The sequence below is a fragment of the Alosa sapidissima genome, chromosome 6 (genome assembly GCF_018492685.1).
Source record: "Alosa sapidissima isolate fAloSap1 chromosome 6, fAloSap1.pri, whole genome shotgun sequence".
Lineage (NCBI taxonomy): Eukaryota > Metazoa > Chordata > Actinopteri > Clupeiformes > Clupeidae > Alosa > Alosa sapidissima.
In genome coordinates, this window is record NC_055962.1 from 30,234,447 (window position 1) to 30,261,955 (window position 27,509).

Sequence of the window (27,509 nt, forward strand, 5' to 3'; positions counted from 1 at the left end):
ATGTTGGAGGGATACTCTGGGGCTGAGCAATTTACAGAAATATGTGTTGTGTGATTTAAGGAAATAAATGCCATTTTTTATTTAGTAATGAAAAATGACTTTTCTGCGCTCCATATCTGTGACACGAACTGATCTGACCTGACTTGACCCGAGGTTGCGTGTTAGCCTGCGTGCCTATGTGCACTTATAATGATTCTCAACTTTTTACTGGATTGCCATGAACAAAGTAAAGGCAAAAAGGTGTTTCTTTGTTGTTGGATTATAAACATGCTTTGCCATAAAAACAGACAAAAACGTGGGGTAAGTCCATCTATATGAAGTTATTATTTTGCTGTCACTTCGTCTGTTTTATTACCCAGAAGGATGTACTTGGTATCAAATGATAGCTCTGTGTCTCCTCTTTCATTTGACATGCGTGGCATATCTATCCGATCACGGGTCCACGAGAGTATGGGTGTGCAGCGTTGGTTTGTGTACATGACGTTATTATTTTGCAGTCACTTTGTCTGTTTTCATAAGCCAGAAGGATCGATATACATGGTACCGAGGGATAGCCCGGAGTCTCCTCTTTCATCTGATATGCTTGCCATATCTATGCGATCACGGGTTCGCGAGTAATTCAAACGAGAGTAATGGGTGTGCAGGTGAATGCAGAGAAGTATAGACTGTAAATATGATGCAATTTGATTTAATTTTCAAGATTTTTTACATTTTCATTCTTTAACGTACAGACAAGTGCGTGGTCTCGTTGGAAAGCCCCACTTCTCCTCTGTCACGCAATAAAGGTTTCAAAGGATGAACGGTTGCGGAGCAATGTAACAGAGAAGAGAGGGTGTGTTTTTTGACGCACTTTGCGTCAATCGGGTTCTAAGGGTTAAGCCTCTGACCAGTCCATAAGTCTCTGCGGGGATGAGAAGAGAAGAGCACGGCGTCACAAGGACACCTAGCAAGGAATCTGATCATTAGTGTCTGCCCTCTCTCCTCTTAGTCCTAGGCTATATTCCCCTATCACTCCTCACATCTCCTCCTCCCTCATTTGATAGATTATAATCCCTTTTTATCTTGATACTGCCTTCCTGCCTTCGGATTTAATCCTCTTTCCCTTCCCCACTCTTTATCTCTTTCTGTGTGTTTCTATGACTTTATTTTTCGCAAGCTTTGTTCAATGTCAAGAAAATGGTACGACTATTGTCATAGGCCTATGTTGTCAAAAATGACGAGCACATTTCCCACAAACTTATGTGTCCTTCCCCATTACGTTTTCATTGACCTTCTAGTCTGAGTGTTTGCAGTGCTCAGAGGCACTTGAAGCCCGTGGGATTCAGAGGCACTGACAGATGGACAGGTAGGATCATCACTTAATCCAAACAGATGCCCGCGCAAATCCGCCAAATGTAATAGGCTGTCGCCGATAAAAGTGACGTCATCTTCTGTTGGTGTTCGTCGTCAACTTGATTGGCTCCACTATACGTGAATGACTCTGTGAAAACACCTGTAAGCCCATCATGGTTTGACCTATAGCCTACCCCAGGAATGTTGCAGTAACTGCTTTCTGATCACATGACCTATGTTTTCTTGTACCTGCCACTGTGCCTGTGCTAATTCCCCTGTCCCCATGGAATTCCCCTGTCAAAACAATTCTACAAGGTGACAGCACCATGATATCCTCCCTCAAGAAACAATTTTTTGTAAACAAAATGTCAAAATATTTATAATTGAATATGAATACTGAAAACCTTGTATAGGCCTAGTCTTTCAAAGGACAAGCTTTCCTTGAGGTTAAAAAGAATAATTTAACACAAGAAAAATGGTTTTATATTTTAAGTCATGTTTTTCTGTGTTATGCATATTTTAGGACACGTAGGTATAGAATAGAACAGAAAAGTGCTTTAGCCAAAATAACATGCATTTTCATCTTTCAGAACATACAGTTGCAATTGCATTGTATTTTTTCTATTTTGTTCTCATCAGGGTTGTGGAGAACCAAGCCCAGATCTGTTAACTCAATAGCTTTTTCAGTCCTCTAAGCAAACAGGCTCTTATTCATTCAATTTCCCCAAGGCCCAAAATGAACTGTGTCATGTGACCAAGGTTATTGTTGTCAAAGGTTATTGCATTCCTTCTCTGATTTTTGATTGATGTGACACATCACATATAGCTTCAAGGTCAGATATTTTATGCACAACTTTTATTTAGTGTTACAGTGTTCATTTCATAGTACAAAATTGTGTTGTACAATGATAATTATGACCGCTGCTAGCGTATAGGGATCATAGTCATATAAAGATTGTCAAGTTGTTTTTTTCCATCATCTACTTCCTGAATTTTTGGTCAACGATTCCCAGGACACCGAAACACCGGGGCACTTGGTGGGCATTATGTATATATCCCCACTAGACTTTTTTAAGGAAAAAATTGGTCCCCGGGGGCCCTAAACACCGGGCTGGGACATTTCTGCTTGTTAAATAGGGTTTTCTGCTGTTGTCTCGCTCACAGTCCTTGGTGGCCAGTGGCCTGTCAGTGCTTTGTAAAATGTTGCATTAACATCACAACAAGTCTACACGAAATAAATGTGAGCATCTGAGCTAACGTTCATTCCCAAACACCCAGACTACTCCACAGTTTCAGTTTTCAATTTTTTGCATTTCAACAAAGGTGTTTGAAGTAAGGAAGAGCATGGTTTAGGCTACAAAGGCTAAAAGTAAAGTAAAGTAACTGATCATACTTGTAAAATGTTTTGCTTGCTAGAGGGAGAGTCATTAAGAAAATTGCTCACAATGTAGTTTGTGGCAATGTGGTTATAACAGAACAAAGAGCTCTTTTATTCTTACTATTCTATACTCTTTTATTTCTTAAAAAAAATACTGTATATGAAAAGTCTTTCATTAGGAAACTCGATAGTTAGGCCTATCCAAATACATAATGCCCCAACTTGATTAAAACTTTGTTATGGGAGAACATTTTTACATTGTGTTTGTTAAAAATGACTATCAGCTGATATATCGGTTATCAGTTTTTGAAAAACTCAAATATCGAAATCGGTATCGGCCTTCAAAATCCCATATCGGTCGGGCTCTATAGGAGATGGAGACAAATTGATATACACACACATGTACACACACGCATACACACACAGACACACACTCATGCACACACACAGGCACGCTCAGACACACACGTGCAAGCATGCTCGCATGCACACAGGCACACACACAGGCACGCACATACAAGCATACACAAAAGTTGCAAGAGTAGGGGATGGAGTAGGAGATGGAGACATATTGGCAAGCGTGATTTTGTACATGATGTACAGGACTGAGCGGCGGTCATATTTTGTACCACTATGCGGTACATCTAGTTGTATTTAGGTTAAGTGGAATTCTCTGCTCGGGTATACCTCTTGGAAATGTACGTACTGTTACAGGTATTGACAGACAGGTTGTAATGTGCCAAAACACCACTAGGTGAAGATGTTTGACCACTTTCCTAAATTCTAAGTTTGTCTGAGTACCTAAAACAACAGTCTTACTGTAATGCAAGTCAGAGTGCATATCATGAGATCATCTATTACTGATAAGACTGTTAAATGTTCCATACCATCCTAAACAGCGGTTCATGGATGTTTTTTTCTTGAAGCAATTGGCTATCTCAATAATGGCAATGCATTATAAGTGCTTCTGGTTCCGCAATATTGACTTAGTGTTTGACAGAAAACTGAACTCAGAAAAACTCAGAAAGATTGGGGTGCAGGGCATTTACCTGCCCTAACCAAAGTTGGGTAGAGAGAGAGAGAGAGAGCGAGAGAGAGAGAGAGACCCACTAACAGCATCCCAATTAAAAGCAAATTCACACTTAAAAAATCTGTATTTTTATGTATTTCCAAGTACACTTGATGATTCATTGTGTTGCCATATTGGAATACAATACATTGTATTAATTTTGTCCTTGCTGTGTATTGCACATCCATGACTGCATACACCCTCTTACAAGATGTGACAAGCCTCCTATCGCGCGTGCGAGAGAGAGAGAGAGAGAGAGAGAGAGAGAAAGAGAAAGAGAGGGAGGGAGGGAGAGTGTAAGCATGTGCATGTTATAAATACATGTGCAGGGATGTAGTGGAGGCTAAACGCAAGTAAACACAGTTTATCCACCTCTGAAATCTCAGAAAAAGAGTTAATCCACCTCTCAGAAGAGTTTATTCACCAATTGCAACTTTAACATTCTAAAACCACACTGTATTATCCGCATTCGCCACACTCATCAACACTCTAGGAACCATTTAATGCCACTGGTATTGTTATAAACATTGGACAATAACCGCATCATCAAGCATGTTCTGAATGGCTTTTTTAAAAATCTGATACCGCATGGCACAGTCCACCTCCGAGATCACAGAAATCATACTGTAAAATATTTCCCTGTTAATTTACAGTAAACTAGTGGCAGCTACAGTTGCCAGCATGATACTGTCATTCTAGTGTAGCTACTGTAATCTACAACAACAGTAATAGCTGATAATGTCACAATATCATACTATTACAGTACATTTCTATTCTGTACTGTACACTACCATAATATTTGTTACAGTTATCCACTGTTGTTGTAGATTAAACAGTAATATCACAGTAATTTACCGGTACTATTTCAAAGTAAATTACCCCAGTCAACATATTACTGAAATTTAATCTTGAAATAAAATACAACTAAATGACAGTGACATGAAAGGCTATATTGTTGTTGTCATGTTGTCATGTAATTGTTTATTGGTGCCACAAACCATCAAGTAGATGACCATCGACAACATCTTAATCCTGTGCATAGAGCTGAACCCTTTGTGGACCACGCGCTCTAATTTCGGTACCCCAGTACTGATGACGTGCTGAAGGGTTAAAGTGTTGTTTGTGCTGGAGGAGGGAACAAATGTGCATAGTTTGCGTGACGTCATTGTGAATGTTAATTTCCTCTTTACAGCTATTGGTCCAGTTACAGCTTTTAATATGGGGGGGGTGGGTGTGGTACAATTATAAGGGCCCAGCACTGACAGGGGACCCGCAGAGAGCCCCCTCTTTATTGGGGGGCCCAAATTCTCCAGCAGCGCCCCTGCAGACACATAATGCAAGTAAGCATTGAGTGCCCAACTATGTGACACCGCCAAGTAGGCAGATGAATGCTAATTGAGAAAGTAGTCAATTTCACATTGCACAAAAGAAGTATGTCTACTCTCTAAAATATCCATATATTTTAATAATGGTCTTCTCCTCAGTAGTAATCCTGACAATACTCTGAAAATCCCTACACAGTCATTTTGCTCAGCAGTTGTTCTATGACATACACATTCAAAGTAACCACAATAAAGAGTAATGAGAAAAAAAATAAACATTATAAACAATAAAGTAACACTTACCCATAATCCCTAACTGCTTAATTTTTAAGTTCAGCCCACATGTATATCATGCTGGCAATTGTAGCTGCCAGTAGTTTACTGTAAATTATTTTTAACAGTAAAATACTGGCAATGGTAGCTTTAGTTTTCTTTGGCAAGAGCATGTAGTTCACAAAAGTAGCCACTAGGTGACACTGTAGAGTCAGGTTTCACATTCGTTTCCAAGCTTATAATAAAACATTGCTTCGAACTTTGTCAAAGCTTCCCGTTGCCCATCACTAGTGTGAAATTCGCCTTCTTTTAAAAAAATCGAGATCGCAACTAAATAGACTAGTTGCACGAAAGGCACTAATTAGACACTAACTACATTCAGAATAGCAGCAGGTTCAAACACACTGGCTCCACAGGAAATGAACAAGCTGTAAGAGAGCCTTCAATTGTCAGAAACCACAACTCAGAGTTGCTTACATCAGTATCCCAGAGTGTGCCGAAAACGTCTGATCATGCTCTATTCAACTCTTCCTGTGAGTAGTAGCGGCAGTTCTCTACTTTGCCAAATCTGAATGCATTTCTTGTTGGTACAGAAACGCCACCAACCCGCCAACCATTTTATGCAAATCGGTATGTTGATTTCTTACTCGCCAGTCATTATCTTCTACAAATTTTGAAAGCCACGAGACTGTGGTGATTTCACACATGCGCAATCGGTTTGTAGTCTTCTATTATGAGTATTTGTAAAAATTCAGAAGAAATTAAAAATAAATTAAATGGGTAAAGAAAATAAAATATGATCACCAGAATAATGAATCATAAGAATAATGGTACATTGCCATAAAAATTATAAAGATTTACAGTATTTCGAAATCATGGTACCGTACTGTCAGAATTTGGCTGTATTTTTACGGTAATGTTTTACAGTGAGTTTATGCACCTCTTATTTTACCACTACATCCCTGAGTATGTGTAAGGGTAAATATAGAAGACAGTTACAGACACCCTGAATGCCAATGTTCTGTTCCCATCAAGCTATGAACCCCCCCCCCCCCCCACCCACACACACACACACACACACACACATAGGACATCTCACATATCCACTAAATGCGCATCCATCTAACGTCATATCAACAGTAAAAGTAAACTTACCATCGTTGGGATTTATAATCCACCTCTCTCTCTGTATATATATCTCTGTATGTTGTTTGTGTGTGTGTGTGTGTGTGTGTGTGTGTACTTATATGCCTTCATGAGCATTTTGGAATGCAGATCTAGTCTGCAGCAACGTGTTAGATATCATAATGGAAGTATGTTGCCATAGTTCCAGGCCAATGCCTTGTGTCTGCGTGCGTCAGAGTGCTGGGAGATCAAGAGGGTCGAGTTTAATCAGCGTGGACAGAAACGACTTCATGAACAAAACTTTCCTGCTGAGACGGAGTTCTACAATCCGGAGGGGGGGGGGGGGGGGGGTAGAAGAAAGAAACAGAGCAGAATCAGGTCATAATCCTCTCTTAACTATTCAGCATGTGTGTGTGAGGGGATATAGATGTCTACACTTACACTTATAGATGCCTCACTACACTTAAATGCCTACAAGACTCGTTGTCTATTCATATCTGTCCATAAAATAGAGCAGTTAATTAGTGTGCAATGCATGGAATACAGGGTTAGCTGAATGGTATTGGGTGATGTATTCTAGAATGTTCTGTTAAGGAACTGTAGGTCTCCTCCTTCTCTTCCTCATAACAGCACTTCCCAGTCCAACAACCTCACTTTGAATGTCAGCAAAACAAAGGAAATGGTGGTGGACTACAGGAAACAACAGAGCAGAGCTTACACTCCACTAAAGATCAGTGGGCTGCCAGTGGAGAGAGTCACAAGCTTCAAATACCTGGGAGTACACCTCACTGACGATCTAACATGGACTGTTAACACCCAGGACACACTGAGGAAATCAAGGCAAAGACTGTATTTCCTACGTCAGCTGAGGAAGTTCAAAGTATCAGCACCCATCTTGAAGGCCTTTTACTCTTCAGCTGTGGAGAGTGTCCTGACAAGTAGCATCATCACTTGGTATGGGAACTGTACAGCCTGTGACTGCAGTGCAGAGAGTGGTGCAATCTGCCGAACGCACCATCAGAGCACCTCTCCCTACACTGCAGGAGACCTACAAAAAAAGACTACCAGGGCCCAAAGTATTGTAAAGGACTCCTCACATCCTGACCATAGACTTTTCAAAAGACTGAGGTCAGGCAAATGTCTCTGCTGTTATAAGACCAGAACGGAGAGACTGAGGAGGAGCTTCTATCCTCAAACAATCCGTATCATGAACACACACAAGACTATATAAACTGCCCTTTTTTTTTTTTTACACACTTGCACATGGACTGTGCACACACTGCACTTTTTATTCTCTGTTGCTATTTATTAGAAATATTTCTTGATCTTTCTTTCTTCACACTTGCACAGAAAAAGCTGAACACCAAATGAAATTTCACTACATGTTTTACGTTAGTATTGCGATGTATGTGACAAATAAACCTCCTTGTATCCTTGTATCCTACGTCAAACAGCACTTGACTAATAATGTCTGACTAGGAGCGCTTCCTGGACTCAAATTTGTTTGTTTGAGGTGCTCTTTGGATGGGAAAATGTAGATGAAAAAAAAACAGGGGAATCCAGTGCACTCTCAATTATCAAAGGTTAAAAAGCCTTTATTTATTGGCTTGGTTACATTTAAACCTTAAAAAAACTCTGATGCGTTTCGCAAACAAGCCTTCATCAGGGAGTCAAACAGTTCTCAACAGGAAAGGAGAGGTTTTTTAAAATAATAAGTCAACCAATCAGGACTCTCCACATTGCAGATGTGCTAGTCAGGTGACAAGTGTAAGAGTATACAACCACCAGCAGGTGTCATCCTTACATCCCTGTGAGAAATAAATGTCGTATATTCAACCATGCATACAGAAAAGTCAATATTCAGACACAGTTTTTAATTTTAATAGTAATTAAAGGCGAATAAGGGGGGTGCTATTGTTGTGTGGGGCAAGGATATGTATGTAAAAGAGGCATTTCGTCAGTTACATAATACAGAGTTCTACCAGCCCCTGCCTTACAATCCAATCGAATCACTCAAACAAGAATTGGGAAGAATACTTTTGGAGGTAAAAGACAATGGCTGGATTTCAGAGCCTGAATGTAGTTTTCTATTGAATGAAAATCCGAGAATGGCATAGTTTTATATGCTACCGAAGATACATAAATGTGTTGAGAACCCGCCAGGTAGACCTGTCATCTCAGGAAATGAAAGCCTCACTGAATCAGTATCTAAGTACATTGACTTTTTTCATTAAACCTTTTTTACCTTACCTCCCTGCATATGTTCAGGATACATCTGATGTTTTAAACAAGATCAAAGAACTGCAAAATGTAGGCACTGAAACTTTTCTTGTCACAATGGATGTGGAAGCATTGTATACTAACATTGAACACCAACAGGGGCTTGAAGCACTCTCACATTTCAGTCTACGACCAGCATCAGATATGCCACCTACTGACTTTCTGCTTTCGTTGACAAAATGGACATTGACTAATAACATCTTTATTTTCCAGGACAAGATTTTTAAACAGATAAAAGGGTGTGCCATGGGGGGCGTGCTATAGCCCTTCATATGCAGGCCTTTACTTGGGCAAATGGGAAGAAGACTTTGTTTTAAACTGTGAAAAGAATGTGTTTCTAAAGTATATTGTGTGGTGGGGGCGCTATATTGACGATGTTTGCTTACTTTGGTCTGGGTCAGAAACAGAGTTAAAAGAATTCCATTCATTTCTGAACAGCATTAACCCTAATATTAAGCTCTAAGACTCTATTCACTTTTTGGACCTTACTATCTTTAAAGATGAACAAGGGTCTTTACATACCTCTATATATAGGAAACCAACAGACAGAAACACCATTCTACATGCAAAAACTTCCACCCCAATTGGCTTAAAGAGAATGTACCTTTTGGGCAGTTCCAAAGAGTCCGAAGAATTTGTGACCAAGATGAGGTTTTTGATCGTAATTCTAAAGAGATGATGACAAGATTTTTGGAACGGGGATATAAGAACACCACACTCCAGAATGCCTACTCTAGAGCAAAACTCACTGACAGGTCATCTTTGTTGAAAAGAAACACACACAAACAGACAAAAGAAAGACCAATATTTGTCACTAAGTACAGCACAGAGGCTGAACAAATTAAACGAATTATAAAAAAGAATTGGGGTATTATTGAGAGTGATGGCCTACAGACCCAGGTCTTCCCTGAACCACCTTTGATAAGTTTTAAAAGATGCCCTACTCTGCAAGACAAACTGGTCCACAGCTACCTCAAACCAGATTGCCAACAAACATGGATGGGCACCAGGCCCAAGGGTTGTTACAAATGCCACCACTGTAATCATTGTTCTAATGTGATGCAGACCAAAACTTTCCAGGATGTTGTATCCCAAAAACAACTCAATATTAACCATTTCATTAATTGTAAAACCTGTTTTGTCATTTATAGACTGGAGTGCCCTGCATGCAATGTTTTCTATGTAGGAAGAACCAAACGACGACTACAAGATAGACTGGCTGAACACAAATATGCAATCCGCACTGGCAACATTAACTATCCCATGGCAAGACATTACATGGAACATCATAGTAGTGACCCGTCCACCTTACAGGCCTGTGGGATTGATCACATTCCACTGACCTTGAGGAAAGGTGATAGACAGAGACAGTTAAATCAGAAAGAAACCTTCTGGATTTATAAATTGCAGACCACTGAATATCCGGGCCCTTTATTTGAATTTTTGTTTGTTTATGTTTTTTTATTTGTTTGTGTTTGTTTTGGGTTCACTCTCTACATATTAGTTTTTAATCTCACAATAATGTGTCTGAATGTTGACTTTTCTGTATGCATGGTTGAATATACGACATTTATTTCTCACAGGGATGTAAGGATGACACCTGCTGGTGGTTGTATACTCTTACACTTGTCACCTGACTAGCACATCTGCAATGTGGAGAGTCCTGATTGCTGAGAATTCTCTGCTTTCTCCCCAAGTGATCAAAGCCATTCACACAGTGTAACACATGCCTACATATAGCCTGGTAAACCAGACCCTGGAATCTTTCAGATTAAGGGTCTGGCCACGAGTTATGAAAATGGCCCAATTCGAGGGGCGGCACCAAGCATGCATTTGAAACTCTCACTGCACACAGTTGGATAACGCTACGACCAATCACAACAATTCATCAGTTTCAGTCATCAGTGTAGCTCGCCTTTGTCCCGCCTACACCGATTTGATTGGTCCCTCTTGCTCGAGAGATAGAAGAAATTTGGATCATTGCTCGTGGCCAGAGTATCTTGCGGGCACAATTCAAATTGTTTGGGATCAAACTCTGGATTTCCAGGGTAGCCTACATACTAAATTGCGAGGAAAGTTCAGAGTAGCTTTTTTCCGAACATCAGTGTCGCTGACATGGGACCTTATACCAAAACAGACATACCAGTGGGGTTATGGTGGAAGTGAGACAGAGGTAATCATAACCAAGATTTCCCAATAGGGGATTTCAAATGCCTGTCACACGTAAGGGAAGGAAACAACAGTTATGGTCAAGGGAATCTTGACAAAGTGCGATCACGTGCGTGTGAACTCACGTGCGTGTACCCACACACACATAGTAGCAAGTAGCAGGGCCCAACACATGTGCTGACATCCCTTTTTGCACTGGCCTTTGCCCAAGGTCTGATTTCAACAGTAGGGACAGACTCTCCACCCTGCCATCCAGAGCATGAGCTCATTGGCAATGAGAGCTGCAGCAGGTTTACTGTATTTTATGGGCTCATTCTCCATATGAGTGGATAACACGTGCACAGACACACACACACACACACACACACACACACACACACACACAAAAACACACTCCACAGCGATCACAAGACTAAGGCTGTCAGCATTCATGTTACATAAATGTGCAGGATGCAACAGGAGGGGACTTTAAGACTCCTGTGATTGATTTAAGATTGATTACAGTTTTTTACAACTGTTTACACACATTTTCAAAACAATGTCTATTTTTCAGACCTCTACACACAAAACCCACAACTGCTCACACAAAATGCAAAATGCCTCAAATCTCCAGCAAAACGACACAAAACATTCAAAATGTCATAAACACATCTCTAAAGCAAACATTCGCCTCAAAAATAAAAAATAAAACATTTTACGTAACGCCGATTACATTCACTAAAGTCCATTTTCATTTTCATTTCAAAGTGTCTTCATTGGTTCTGAACTTTTCAACCGGTATTTTGAAATCAGACTGAAAGGTATACCTATATTCATAGGCCTATACGGCAATGATCGGATGGTGTTCAGTAAAGTAATGAGTGTTTGTACATTGAAGACTGAGAGTGAATAAGCGGAGAATAAGTGTGGCATTTTGATAGGTTGTGTGTCTGAAAAACAAAATCAAGTTACTTCCTGTTAGATTTTTGTGTGTTAAATAGAGAATTGTGTGTGGTGTTCTATCTAATCTGTTCTAGTGTGTGTGGTGTTCTATCTAATCTGTTCTAGGAAATTGAAAACTGAGTCAAACACTGAGATTAGTGTATGGTTTTGCAGATTTGGTGTGGGGTTATGGTGTTTTAAAGACAAGCAAATTGTGTGACAAGCAAAGATTTAGTGTGCAAGCAGTTGAAAAAAACTGTAATCAATGACATTTGTGCTCTATTTGTACTTCATTATTGCCACTTGTGTTTACCAGTATGGGTGACAGGTTCCTGCATAACCCCAACAGAAGAGAGAAGGCTTGGTTGTCAACACACTTAAAGCATAACTTTCACATGTCTAGTATAAAAACAGATAGAGCTTCTTAATCCAACCAAGCCTCTGAAACACAGCCCTTGAGTTCCCAGAAAACAAATTCAGAAGAAAATATAGGATTAATGGATGATTTATGGATTAAATTGTCATTGAATTGTCATCCTGATCGTAAAAATGTGTGGCAGGTATTAGATCCTCCTTTGTTAGTATGTGCTTGAGAGGAAAGAATGCTTGTGTGTCTGTGTAATTATGACCGCTGCGAAGCGTTGTGGGCGTTGCTTTCAAATGGACACTTCAGTCGCGCATTGCGCGGCGTGAAGCTGCGTGAAGCTTTAGTACCACTTTCAGCCACTGTGCATCGCTCTGCCACTGTACAGTCAGTAGCCTGCCTGCCACCCCTTCTGAAAAAGCAGGAGGCTACCGTTAAACATAATTGTTACCGAGAGGAATCCCAGCCTACGAATTCAATAACAAAATAAATCATGCATAATTAAACATTACCTCGATTTAGGCTACTTGGGTATGGCTTAAGGCTTGACTACACGGTGGTAACGAAAATCGAAATCTGCTTTTGATAGCCTACCGGTGCCGCTCCACAAAATGAAAAAATATCTTAATTTGCTGTCTACGTTATTGTCAGTGTTGGGGGTAATGCAACTATTATTCTGTGTCCTAAAAACTGGCATATTTTATGGCATTGTGAATTGAGAAATGTGTGAGGTGGTCAGCGGGGGACAATTGAGACACACATTGGATTGTGTTATTACTTGAACATTCCACACTATCCACAGCTAGTCAGATTTTTTTTTTGATTTTTTTTTTCGCATGGCCAATTTTCTGTCAAGGATTCCCGGAACACTGAAAGACCGGGGTGCACAAAACTTGGTGGGCATGTAGCCCCACAAGGATGACACGGAACCATTGTTTTTCATTTTGATCTGTAGCCCCCCCCCCCCCCCCCCCCCCCGCTGGACTGGACCCCCGAAAGGAGGGTAGGGCGGACACAGTTTTCTGTGAATATCTTGAGAACCGTAGGGTTTAGGAGGACCACCTTTTTTTGTATGTTGATCTTAAGGGGCTATGTTAACTTATTCCATAACCACTTATTTCATGTATAGCGCCACCTAGTTAAAAATTAAAAAGCAAAAAATTAGGTGTTGTAATCACAATATCTCTGGCTGACATGGTCAAAACTGCACGAAATTGAAAGTGTAGGATCAATATGACACCCTCTGAATGCATGCCAAGTTTCGGGACTTTTGTTAATGGGGGGCCATACAATAAATTAATTTATGTGTACATTTAGTGACCGTACACCAACAGTTTTCTGTGAATATCTTGAGAACCGTAGGGCCTAGGATGACCAATTTTTGCATATTTTTGGTAATTTTTGGTATGTTTGCCTCCAGGGGTCATGTTAACCCATTCCATATGCACACATGTGCATAAACAGATATTCACACACACACATATATTCACAGTAATCATACCTATGACACATACACACACAGTAGACATATGTTCGCATGCATGCACATGCACACACAGGCACACCTACAAGCACATGCACGCACACACACACACACACACACACACACACACACAAACACACATAAACACACACACGCACACATGCACACAATTCAAGAATTTCTCAGAATTATGAACAGGCAAGATGGGGGTGGGGTTGTATAAAATGTATTTTACATGTGAAATCTATGAACTAATCATGTTTTGGTACTTGTTGTCTAGCAGATGCCAGTGAGAATTGAGTGTGTATAATGCAATTCAGTGAGACAGTTAGAATCATATATGCCTTTCACCTTTTGTTTTTAGCCAGTAGCCAGACCAGACCCTGACTTTGCTGAATTACTGAAGCTAAGCAGGCTTAGTTAGTACTTGGATAAGAAACCTCCTTGGAAGAGTAGGTTCCTGCTGGAAGTGGTGTTGGTGGCTGGCCAGTAGGTGGCACTCTTCCCTGTGGACAAAAGCTACCAAACAAATATCAATCCCAATGTCCTATTGCAGTGACAGGGACACTGTACTGCAGGAGATGTTTTCCTTTGCATGAATGGTAAATTGAGGTCCTGACTCACCAAGGTTGTTAAAGATCCCATGGCACTTATCGCAAAGAGTAGGTGGTTCCCTAATTTGACACACACACACACACACACAAAGACACGTAAACACACACACACTACACATGCACACACACATACATGCACACGCACGACACGCACAAACACGCACACACACATGCACACAAACACAAGCACACACACACACACACACACAAAACACACACAAAACACATATACACAAAAACAACCACACACTCTGCACACACTCAATTACAAACACACAAAAAAGGAACAAAGTAGGAAATTAACACAATTTGACTAGTGTGACTTATTTTTGTGGCAAAAATGTGCTGGACTGGGCGGCGGTCATATTTTGTACCGCTCTGCGGTACATCTAGTTAAACAATAGTGCAGTGCCCGTTCAGACATGCCATTCCTGTAGAAAACCCGTAGGCCCACAGGTACATCTACTTTAAATATAGGATGATAGGGAAAAACATCATTCGAGCTAAGCATTCAATAATGAATACTGAATAATAATATATTCGCCTATATTTAATGTGCAGTAAGAAGAATTTAGGCATGTGACATTTTTACAGATCAAAATGACATAAGCCTAACAGCTGTTTTGGGTTAAGGCTATGTTTATTGTTAAGCTTATTGAATAACTTTCTGATAGAGAAGACAAACCATTTTGTAGAATGATGCATCATCGTATGAAATTTGCAACGATGTGACTCAAAAACAGTCTTTGGTGGCATAAGTGACATGTCGCTCTGTCTGCCACTCGTTGTCTAGCTGTGTGGCATTCTAAAATGTCCTTAAATTCGCCCGTTTCGATTTGGGACCTTGCAGTCGGAATTATCGATCATTTATTTAAAGTCTCAAGTCCAACATAGCCTGGGCTATTCGAAGTGTCAATTTATTGCACATAATGTTTACGTCATTTTGAATAGCCACTGCATAGCCTACACATGTTTGTTGGCATGGTGTTGCAAAATCCGCGGAAACCATTTTATGCAAGCATACTACATAAAGGGAGTCTTTATTTTTTACAATAATTATGATTAGATTAGTTGAATCTAATCTAATCTAATCTAATCTTTATTATTGAGGTCAGACATGATAATCATCCAAATATCTTGCATCTTGACCCGTACTGTGCCCTGATTCAGTGCTGCCAAAACTTTGCTTACCCTCTCTGTCTCTGTCTCTGGCCCTGCACTTTGTGAGAGGGGGAGTGGCTAGAGCGAAGAAAGCCAACGTCTGCTTCTTTTAGCGATATATTTAATGATATATTTTGCATTACTTATCCAAACAACGTCAAACTTGGCACTGCACTTATTGGTGCCCGTAACAAAACACCTGACACGTTTGAAATCAATCTGAGGAACAGTTTGAGAGATATGCGAATAATAGACACAGACAGACAGACGTTCCTGTAATTTATGGATAGATCTATGGACAGTGTTTTTTTTTGTTTTTGCCACATGTCCAAATGTAGTGAATCAGTGCTATGCTATTCCTGTAAGCAGAGTAGATTTCCCTACCCAGAGTAGCCTGCGGTACGAGTGTAATCTCACACAATCACACACGCACACACACACACACACACACACACACACACACACAAACAAACACACAGACGCAGGTGCAGGGCAGTATTGGTTTGTTTTCTCCCCATATCTCCCACTCCAGGTAATACTTATCTGCGAACCAGATGACTAAAGTAACATGGTCACTGTAACGGAAAGGCCTCCTATTTGTGGTCAAAGGGCGTTGAACTATTTCAACTATTTGCTGCCTGGCTGCTCTATATGTTATACTATACTTAAAAATGTTTGAAAAAATATCACAGATAGTTGCACAAAAGAGTACAGTATTTCTAATAGTTATGACAGTCTATTGTATAATCAATACCAGTCAATACAACCCCCCAATAACAATAAATATGAACTGTTATAGAACATGAATGTCTGCAGCAAGTTGGGCTAGGAAGCACCGTTTTTTTTATTTTCGTACCGACAGTACTTGGTGACCTCGAGAAATCTATGTGAATAATTGCCGGAGTTTTCCTTTAAGTGATCAAACGTCCCTCCACAACACTCGTCGTCTGAAAATGGGCAGATGGGAGAGTTTGTCATCAGGTGCTTGAATCTGCATCACAGCTTGTTGCCCTTCTCTGTGTTGCCCTCTCTCTCTTACCCCATCTGTCTGTTTAGTTTCTTCACAGAGACCCTGGAGCCAAGGCCAGTGCCCCAGTCTGAATTCACCATGTCAGGGAGAGAGAGAGAAGAGAGAGAGAGAGAGAGAAGAGAGAGAGAGAGAGAGAGCAAGTTATGAAATGAAGCAATAAAATGACCCATATATTGTATAGTATATCCTCTGTGGATGTTTTCTTTGCCCTTACCGCAATTTCCCCCCTTTACAGCCCTTCAAAATATTTCATTACAAGACAGCCAAACCAATTCTGCACAGGCCTACACAATGCCCTGTGTATGCAGTCATGTGATCTGTGGGCCGCTGATGGATTTTAACACGACATGGACACACGTCTGCTAACCAGAAAGTCTCATATTTAGACAACCCTTAGAAAAATACTTGAACAAATATCACAGTTGCACAAAAGACACTTCCAACACTAGTCCAACACTTACCTTCCATAAGATATAGAGTTAAGGTATAGCATTGTAAACCCCCCTCCCCCATAATCAAAACCAGTCAATACAACCCCCCAATAATCATAAATATGAACTGTTAGGCTATAGAACATGAAGAAGTTGTCCCAACCCCATGAATGTCTCATGATAGATATCAGGAATGAGACCCATAGTAACTGAGTAAAAATTGAGCTCACAATCTGCACCTCTTTATGCCATACCTCTTAGATTATTTTTAACACCACTGTTTGTTTGAGAAGAGGCCCCCTTGGTTCACTAAGGTCCGATGTAATTGTTTATTGCCCGCCTGTGTCACGCTGACTGGCGCATAGCCTGTGTCACGCTCCCTGGGCCGCGCTGACATTTGTGCGATTGCCATGGCGATACGGAATACGTGAGAGGACTAATGAAGGAGATGCCACATGACATAAAGGCAGGTCTTCCCTTTCCTCTAAAACTGACAAAGCCGGCGTTGTGGCTTTGCAGTCGCGCAGCGTGACGCAATCCCAAGGGAAACCATGTCATATTTTATTTCCTTGTTTTGATAGGGTGTTGCAACACCAACTCGTGTTAAAAGAAAAGGAAATGATCCTATGGTCATGTGGTTTTAATAAAACATTCAAAATTATAAGTCCTTGATTTCATTTTGTAATTAACTTGTGTAGTTTATCAAGGCCAAAGGTGGTTATTTTTAGTAGCTGTTGAAACGGCAAGCACAGCAGAATCAATGCATGTTCACAAGCCTTTCAAACATGTAGCTTTTTGTGTTACCAGCTGAATGCTTGTTCTTGTCAGACACTGAGGTGATAGAACTTAGCTCAGTCAGCTTTTACCAGCCTCTCACAGTGACAATGCTCAGTGCTTCTGCCATTGTGTTCCCCTCACACTGCCATTTCACATCAACAGTGACACACAACACTTTGTTAGGTGGGTGTGGTGAGACTGTGTAGGGAAATGATAAGTTATTGAGAGCATGGAGTTCTTAACCCAGGAGTACCATCACACCGGTGTGACGGGAATGTTGGGAAATTAACATTCTAAAGAATATCTGGGTTCATTGAATTCAACATAGAATTTTAGAACCTTCAATTGTTGCGGAACTTAGAATGTTCAAAAACCTACACCTTTAAGGGTTAAATAGTCTATGGCTCAGGGATATCTGCCACCCTGCAAGAAAGCTGCAACAGAAACAATGACTTGCATAGCTCCTCTCCTTCTATAAGAATTACACCTGCAAGTATGCATCATGTAGCCTGTCAGGATATGTGAACAGCAACTCCCTAAAATAGCTTAAAAAAGAAACATATTGCAGAATTCAGTCTATAAAATAGTATATCAAGAGTATTGAGTGCACTGGAAGTTTGATTTAATGTTTATTGCTGATGGACTATCAAGGTGATCTCAAACAGATAAGGTGCATTCATGAAACCCATTGACCTGACACAAACAGCACTCTCCATAGAATCTTTTGGCTCCTGGCCATGTTCACTCTCACCCAAAGGTTTGTTTCGGTAACTATATCAACGCAATCAAATCATAATCCATCATAAGCAATACAAAACAATGTGTTATCTGTTCCATGCAACAATAACAGTTTGCACAAACAGTTGCACAAGTGTGTGTTCCCTGTACGTGTACGTAAGTACTGTATGCATAGATTGTTGATTCTGGTATGTTACGGCATGTTGGCCAGTGTGTTTTTTATGTGTGTGTGTGTGTTTGTGTTTGTGTATGTGTGTGCCAATGACTCAGAGATATAGTGCTCCTGACAGCTGTGTTTTAGCAATTAAGAAAAACTGTAATACTTTTTAAGGCTTTATTTTTAGGAAAAGTGATTTTAAGACTTTTTAAGGACCCACATCCTCCCTGTGAAATGAATCATGGGATTGTCTCCAATCACTGTGCCAAATTTCACAAGTTTTTACCAGACGGTGACTTACAGAAGAAAGTATAATCATAAGAAAACATAGAAACACAATGGGGTCTTACACCTTTGGTGTTGGCCCCCAATAATAGGGCATCGGGTCTTTCAGGTCTTTCAGGGAGGGTTTTTTTTCTGCTCGATGCGAGCGGTTCTGTGCAGAAATACATTGAAAAGACCAGTCAATAATCATCATTTGTGTTTAAAAGGGTAGCCTAAATGGAGGCTACATGTGTTCTATAAAGTATCAGAAATAGGGAGATCACCAACCAGACTCTGAGAAGGCGAACAGGTTGTGTCTAAAAGTGAGGAAAAATTGGCCAATTGCCCGCCCCCCCCCCCCATTTCTGCTAATAGGCCTAGTCCTATTGGGCACCCTCATTCAGCACCCATGTTAACAGGTTAGAGCAGCCACACTGCCTCCATCATATCCGTGCCTCAGGCATGGCTCAAACCATGCTGCAACCATGACCCAGCTTGACGCAAGTGGTTCTGTGCAGAAATATATTGAAATAGGGTTCCAATGACACCTCATTTTTGACAATCGGGTCAACGGGTTAGAAGTTACGTGCATGAACGCATGTCCAACTTTGGCCTGTTGGTGGCGCTAGAGCGCTCAAGGTGCCGACATGAAACTTGGTGAAATTAATCATGGCACTGTGCCTAATTAGTGTTTCACAACTTTTTACCAGACGGTTCCATGGGCTGCCATTGACTTCAATGACAGAAGCTTCGCTGCTTGGCCCCCAATTATTGGCCATTATAAACGTTGATACCGATAGATTGCCAAATAGCTCATATCAGCTGATAATATCGGCATAATATCGGCTGATAATATCAGGCTCTAATACATTGGTATGCCGTGGTCCTCCACCTTACCAGTTACCATGTTGTGGTCCGCTTGATCACAGAATTTATAGTTTATCCACCTCGTTTTTTACCACTACACCCCTGAGTGGGGTTTAGGGTGGCTGTCATCTTTAGATGGGGTGGATCCATATTTGTGTCAGGTCAGGTCACTATTATGAACAAAAGTATCAGGACACCTGGCCATTCAACATGAACTTTTATGACATGTCATTCTAAACAGTTATAGGATAGATATAAATATCCCAATACTTGTGTCCATATATAGAGTATCTGTGATCACTCCCTTTTCTTAAGGTTCTGGTTTAACAATTCAAAGCACCACATTACTTCTTTTTGTTGACCTTTTTCATAAAAAAGAAAAAACAAAGAAGTTGCAACTAATAGTGTAATGGGAAATGTGAGAAAATGTGACTACAGTGTATTAGTATTTGGAAAGAATGTCACTGTTTGTCAAAGGCTGGGAAGTGTTAACAAGAAGGAAAACAAAAAGTCCCAAATTACATTCAAAAATCCCTTGAGTCAACAAAGCTCAGATTATCTGTGCTAAAAAGTAGGCCATGAGTATGGTTGACTCCGTAAGACACAAAATCACATTTCACCTCAACAATGAGTATTAGGCCCTGTGGGTATTACCTTTGTCTTAGGGCAAACACCCCCCTCTGGATTAATATGAAGAAAACATTAGTGAGGTGATTATGAGGTGATTATTTAAGATCAAACAGTTTATCAGTGCACATTTGTAAGCAAGATGCTGAGCCTATTAGTCTAAGTCAGTTGTAGTATTTTATACAATTATGGACTTGGATTTACTCATTGGATTCTAAGTGCACAAATGCTTGCTGGCCACACAGTCACATGGAAGTGAAATGAACCTGGTTGGAGTCTAAGCTTCGAAAGTCAATTGCCCTCTTATTGCTGAACCCAGCAAAGCTCTATGACAAGGAACCTCAGTGGAACCAGCTCTAATATGGATTATAATCTTCCTACCGTATGATCTCTGGGGCACTCTGTAGGTTTTGTGAAGTGGCATAGTGGAGAGCCAGGACTACCGTGGCCGCAGCCGTGGCCTACTGGTTACCGTTTCGGACTTGTAACCGGAGGGTTCGAACCCCGACCAGTAGGCACGGCTGAAGTGCCCTTGAGCAAGGCACCAAACCCCTCACTGCTCCCTGAGCGCCGCTGTTGTAGCAGGCAGCTCACTGCGCCGGGATTAGTGTGTGCTTCACCTCACTGTGTTCACTGTGTGCTGAGTGTGTTTCACTAATTCACGGATTGGGATAAATGCAGAGACCAAATTTCCCTCACGGGATCAAAAGAGTATATACTTATACTTATACTTATACCCTCCACTGGTCTCCAGCACACTGGGTTCATCCTGCTAAGAAGCAGCTCGCTCTGGCACCGACCCTGATTGGATCCATGCCAGACTTGCCTAGCATTTCGCCAACGCAGGGAGACAGTTTGTCTGTGGATATCCAGTTTGGGTGTCCTGTGCTACATTTCGTCAATCCATTTTGTCCCATTTGCTGGTGTTCCTTCACTGAGCGTAGTTTTTTCACAGTCCTGATAGGGAGGGAGAAGGAGGAGGATATTTTAATGCAGGAATCCTATTTCTGATACAAGTCAGCCACTTTCATGACACCCCTAGTAGGTCATCTCAAACAAAAAAACAAACAAACAAACAAACCAACAGGCAAGCAAAACAAACTCACAAATCTGGTTCACCATAGACCACCTGCATTACAGAAATGCTTGATTTGTCATGCATAGGAGTTTGACAGATTTGATTTCCTGTTTCATTTACCCGAATCTAAAGGTTATTTTATTACTATGGCTATGCACTCACTAACAGTTCACTTATTTGGCACATTATGCAGCTGTAAATGAGAAACAGATCCTCAATCATTATATTGATATGTTTTCTCTACGCAACTGCCTTGGCTGGTCTCCCCTCCATTGCCAGAGACTTTCTGGTCGTTCTATTCATCCCAGGCTTAGGGACGGCCCAGCCTGCTTTGCCCCTTTGTGGAGCCAGACGCCAGGAATGTGCCCAGTACTACGCCAGCCCAGCAGTCTCCACAGACTGACAATGGAGCCACGTTCGCCGGGACATTGTTGTTTAAGACCAAGGTCGAGTAACCTGGCTCCGAGCAGGAGCTTTGGACTCTCCCGACATTCCAGGGCTCCGTCTCTCGATGCCGCTCAAATTGGCAGATGGTTTTTACATATAGCCTCAGGTTCACTGAGAGCTTTTCAGACTGATGTGTAATCTAGCTGAAATAATGTTTAAAAATCGTGAGGTTTGGCTATATTTAGTAACTTCATAATCTTGTGGAACTGGAAAGGATGATTAAGAAGCGCAGTCTATAAGATATGTATAAAACCCCAGACTGGGGCAACTTTGGGGTAACATTAAGGCACATGGATGTCTGAGGCAAAGGCTCATGATATGACTCTGTAGAACTGAATACCACTAAACAGGGCAGCAATACAGTCTAATTGTACATTAAAACATTTGCTCTTAAGTTTAGTTATTTGCGACCCAGAATAAAAAATGAAATAAACATTTCACACAGACAAAAATATAAATTAATTTAGGAAAATATAGACAATAAAATGGCAAAAGAGCTTTGGAAACAGCATTTACAATTTGCTAATATGAGCAATCAGTAATAGAAATGGAAGGATTTTTTATTATTAATGTAATAATTTGCATAATGTAATAATTTTACTTATTATTACATTGAAGACATAACTTTTACATAGCATAGGGGACTAGGTTGGTTCATTGGCCTTTCCTCATCACCTCGAAATGAGTTATATAACACAGAGCATGAACTTACAGTATGTCACATTAATCAGCTTTTGGAGTCAACTTGGTAGTTGATTTATCAGTGGAGGCATTCCGTGTGGCTTGCTGGACTCCCAAGAACCTGCTGATCAAAGTCTGACTGGGGACTGAACCATACAGTGAGAGTGTAGAACATTAACTCCTCCGTAACACTGTTTCCGTTCTCCTCACACCCTCCCTCTATCTCTGCTCTCCCTCTCTCTCGCTCTCTCTCTCTCTCTCGCTCTCTCTCTCTCTGACACACACACACACATACACTTTACTTTGACATTTGTATCCAAATTAGCGTAGAATTAATCATCGGCATGCTTTCACACATCAAGGTCAAAGAGACCCCTGGATGAAAAACAGTGTGTGAGTGAAAGTGAGTGAAATTAAAATGATTTGAATTGTATTGTATTGTATTTGTATTGTGACACAATTTTGAGTGAAACACAAAATAATGTTCTACTTTGTATAAACTGTCCTTTATAATGATACTTTATAATTTACAAGCCTAATTTCCATCTTGCATGCACAATATAGCATATTACAATATGCGCCTAAAGTCATCATTGGTCTGGGGATCAGAGATAGTACTATCCATAGTAAATACTAGCAAGATAACTTAAAACTTTACTTAAGAACACTTGAAATGTTAATTGCTTAGGTGGGCCAACTTTAAGTTTGTGACATTCATATCTCTGAGGAGAATACAGCATTGCTCCACAGGACCATCACTGAACATTCCATCCCCTATAATCCCCCTCATGACAGGCGCAGCCTCCTCTGGCTATAGCCTTGTCATGTGATCCTACTTTGTTAAGGGAGAGAGGGGGTTGGAATTATAAAATTAATAGGGATACAGTCGTATATATATATATATGGATACAGTATCTCACAAAAGTGAGTACACCCCTCACATTTCTACAAATATTTTATTTTATATTGTCCTGGGACAACACTGAAGAAATTACACTTTGATACAATATACTGTATGTCCATTGTCATTCCCTTTCATCGTCATTTCCCCCCCTTCTCCTTTCTCACTGTAAAACTAGTCCATCAGATGACCCCTGACCTATGACAGAAACAGTACTCATTCATAACACTTTCAACAGTACAGTTAAACACTGTTGAAGTTGAAATATTTGCCTAAGGGTATAAATGCTGTATTACAAGTCTATATATGTGTGGACGTGTACGGATATACAGTATAAGCATACTTGTGTGTTGTGTGTAACACGTTTGGCTCGTTTGTCATGTTTGGCCCAGTGTGTTATTACCAGTGTTGTATTCTAATGCACCTTTCCTGTCTGTACATCACAATAAAACGGTGGTTGACAGATTAACCCCTGTCACCAGACAAGTCACAGGCTTGTGAAGTCTGACCCCCATAACAGAAGGGTCCTGTGAACACAGAGGTTTCTGTTCATCATTTACGGTGTCAACCAACAGAGCCATGTTCCGCCTGAAAGTGCCGCCTCAGCACAATGCCAAACCAGGCGGATGACACTTAAGGAAGGCTTCTTCCCTCGTCACACTCTGCTGATGGAGGATACTTGCACTCGCATCCCCACCCCCCACTCTTACCCAAGGTCCCCTTTCTCCCGATGCCTCCTTTGAGTGACTCAGGTTGTGTGCGTATTCACATTATCAACTGGTCAAGTGGAATTCAATTGTGAGAGGTTGCAGAATATGACACCTACAGTATTATTACATTAACATATGAAGACATTTTCTATTACATGACACATTGGACAAATGGACACATTTACTATTATCAAGATATAGGCCCATCATAATATGCATTATGCATAATCGCTGCATGCTGCTGCATGTAAAATCCGTAAAATAAGGAGAGAAGCGTGATTCATTTTCATCTAATAGTACACACAACACCATGTGGTGGTCATATTATGTACCGCTATGTGGTACATGTAGTCGGATTAATGTGTGTGCACATGTGAAGTGACAGGCATTAGCCTCGATATTGCACATATTGTACATGACACACACAAACACACACACACACGCATGTACGCACACAAACTCACACAATAGGAGAACGTTAATCGGTTGCCAGGGGGAGGAGGGTCATCGCCAGGATCCATGTGTGTTGGGGGTCTGTCGCAAGATGGAGAATGACACCATCTGTCCCCCTGATTAGCGGGGATGACTGACCACAGAGCTGGGCTAGAGAGATGGACAATGGGGGAGGAGGAGACTTGACCAGGGCAATATGCCGTTCGGAAAGGAGGACTCAAAGCAAGCAAACTCAGCGGAACAAGACCACACTGAACCTTATCGCATATATTATGAGTGTGCAGCTACTGCTGTGCTCATATGTTTACATACCTTGGCAGAATTTGTCAAATGTGTACCATTATTTTAAGAAAACTCATCTGATCAAGCAAAACTCATTGCTTTCACTTTAATGGGATTCAAATTAAACCATAAGATATGACAGAATAGTGCAATAATTTAACAGAGCAGTAAAGAAAACAATTAGATGACCCCAGTCCAGAAGTTTACCCAGTTCACCCCTTAGTTTTTAATACTGTGTATTGCCCCCCTTTAGCATCAGCTATGGCTTGCAGTCTTTTGTGATAGTTGTGGATGAGTACCTTTACCTTCTCAGACGGTAGAGATGCCTCTTCTTCTTATAAAAAGCCTCCAGGCTACACAAATTCTTGGGTTGTCTTACATGAACTACAGGTTTGAGATCTCCCCAAAGTGGCTCAATAATATAAGAGAAAGAAAGGTTTTCTGCACTCTCAGTCACATATTCCAAAAACTGGCCAATATTTTGCCACTTCTGCCAGGATATGTAAACCTATGAGCACAACTGTACATGCACCATCTCAGAAAACGTCTGAATTTAAACTATTATCACTCTTAGAACAAGTGCTTCAATGAATCATAGGTTTAGCCTTTGCTTATTTCACAGTTTAGAGCCCAACAATGGGTAACTACGAATAATGAATAATTAACTGTTCACAGACAGCTTAATGACTTTTTTTATGTGAGGTAAATAGCAGTACAGTTGGGGGGTGCTGTGGCATAACTGGCTACAGCGCCCGTACCATATACGGGTCCAAGTGCCCACGGGGACCCGGCTCGAGTCCGGCCCGGGTCATTTCCACCCCGTCTCTCTCCCTACTCGCCTCTTGTCCATCTCTTCACTGTCTTGCAGGAAAAAAGCTCTTAAAATATATATACTTTAAATAGCAGTACAGTTAAATGGTGAGGCCACACAGTGGCCATAGTCCTTGCACTTTTCTTTAATGGGTACTGCCTGCCTACAATCAGGGAAAAGATGCTTAATCCTTCATTTCTCTCCATCACCCTATATTTTCCCACATTTAATGACAGGGTCACATGTGAAAGACAAGTAGCTCTCAGTGCAGTCATTTTGTTTAGCACAGCAGTGTAGAACATGTGTTACAGGTAGAGGTACACATTGTTCTTCATCCTAGGTCAGAAGATTCAGTCACTTCACCTGCTTGATCCAAACAGATGTCAAAACATTCAGTTTTGAAGAAGCCTGAGAGCTTTGAAACACTCAACTCCTTTTTGTTCTTTTTTATCATACAGATGTGACAAACTGTCATTCAAACTACACTCAAACATCCACTTTCTTCCGTTCTGTAATTCATTTATAAAACAACCCAACCTCCCAACTAGGCCTTAGTATTTTTAAGCTAAGCTAAACTTATCCAGATGAACACTGGGGACCCCCCCCCCCCCCCCACACACACACACACACCCCAGTGCCTGTGTGTGTGCTGGCGTACAGTAATGAGGTAGGACAGCGCCGAGCGAGGGGTTCAGGGCTATGGAATGCAGCACTGCCCCTCTTACATAAAGCCTTACAGACAGCAGGGGTCAGACCATGGGACAGCCAGGGAGGACCAAGAACACACACACATTTATAGCACACAAGGACACACATACACACACACATCTATAGCACACAAGGACACACATACACACACACATCTATAGCACACAAGGACACACATACACACACACACTTGAGTTGACATACACAAAAAGCTTTTCTGAAAAAACGCATACAAAAGCCTACACACAGAGAAGTCCCATACATCTATTCTACAGTGAAGAAGCACAATTCCTTGCTCTTGCTCTCTCTCTCTCTCTGTCTCACACACACACACACACGCACACAAAGCCTTGTCCATTATGTCACTCACTAAGATGGCTGCTTTATAATAGTGCTGTAATTAGTGTTATCCACGTGGCTCACCACAGCACAACTGGGAACATACAGACATGATCACTGCTGCCTGTGTACGTGACCAGCAAGCCAGAACAACTCAGCACGCGCACACACACACACACACACACACTCTCCCACAGCCCTGTCTCCCCAGTGCTGCTGACAGCCAGCCCCTTCCACATATCTGGACCTGGGCTGCACAGTTAGCTGCTATGGAGCTGCCCAATCCAAACGTTAGCCTGTTTGTGACCCAAACAAGCTGGTCGCTAACACAGAAGGATCTGGTGCTTCCAAGACTGACCAGGTGCTATTCTCTCAACTGTTTTTGTTGTTAGGAAACTGCAGATATTGACGACATTGTGTGTCATTATATTACTACAGTCATCTTTGAACTGCTCATGCTATCTTTATGAGATATTCCTGCTATCTTTGAAGATTAAGTTTCAATGTATGACACTTACATTTGGTGAAAGATATGCAGAGATAACACATTAAAGATAGACTATATTGATGTTCCATGAAGATTTGGGTGACTAAATAAACCTATAGTTTTTTTGTTAAGCTTCATGTACTAATGTGCTTTCACAAATCTGTGTGAAGGAAATGGTATACAATCACAGGTTACATATCATCTAAGAAAACAAGACATGTACACTTAAC

The 27,509-nt window shown here is 41.0% G+C and overlaps 1 long non-coding RNA gene across 1 annotated transcript; it reads right to left on the reverse strand.

The window, feature by feature from the left end:
* Positions 1-16,311: 16,311 nt before the first annotated feature.
* On the reverse strand, positions 16,312-17,361 carry LOC121711670. The gene is made up of 2 exons (XR_006032403.1): positions 17,207-17,361; positions 16,312-16,588 (listed from the first exon to the last, which is right to left on the reverse strand). It is a non-coding gene; the product is annotated as an uncharacterized LOC121711670 (long non-coding RNA).
* Between the last annotated feature and the right edge of the window lie 10,148 nt (positions 17,362-27,509).